This window comes from Arachis duranensis, chromosome 5 (assembly GCF_000817695.3).
Source record: "Arachis duranensis cultivar V14167 chromosome 5, aradu.V14167.gnm2.J7QH, whole genome shotgun sequence".
In the NCBI taxonomy this organism is placed as follows: Eukaryota; Viridiplantae; Streptophyta; class Magnoliopsida; order Fabales; family Fabaceae; genus Arachis; species Arachis duranensis.
Genome location: NC_029776.3, coordinates 64,735,897 through 64,736,399, shown reverse-complemented (window position 1 = coordinate 64,736,399; position 503 = coordinate 64,735,897).

The following is a 503-nucleotide window of genomic DNA, read 5'->3' as shown; positions in this document are numbered from 1 at the left end:
TTGTTAGTGTCAGTAGTATACAAACTTCTAAGTTTGGTGTCTTGCATGCATTGTTTATTTGATTTCAGTTGCATTTTGATTATTTCTCATTATTAAAAATCTAAAAAAATTTTAATTTGTGTCTTTTCAAGTCAATAATACAGAGAATTGAAGATTCAGAACATACTGCAGAGGAATTACACAGAAAAAGCTGGGCGTTCAAAATGCCCAGTGAAGAAGGAAAATTGGTGTTTAAACGCCAGCCAGGGTGCCTGGCTGGGCATTTAACCCCCAAAAGGGGTGAGTTTTGGGCGTTAAATGCCAGAATGTGCACCATTCTGGGCGTTTAATGCCAGGATGGCACAAGAGGGAAGATTTTGTTTTTAATGCAAATTTTTTTCAAGTTTTCAAAATTTTTCAAAATCAAATCTTTTTCAAATCAAATATTTTCAATCAAATCTTTTTCAAAATCAATTTCTTTCCATTTTCAAAAATACTTGCTAACAATTAATGATTTGATTCAA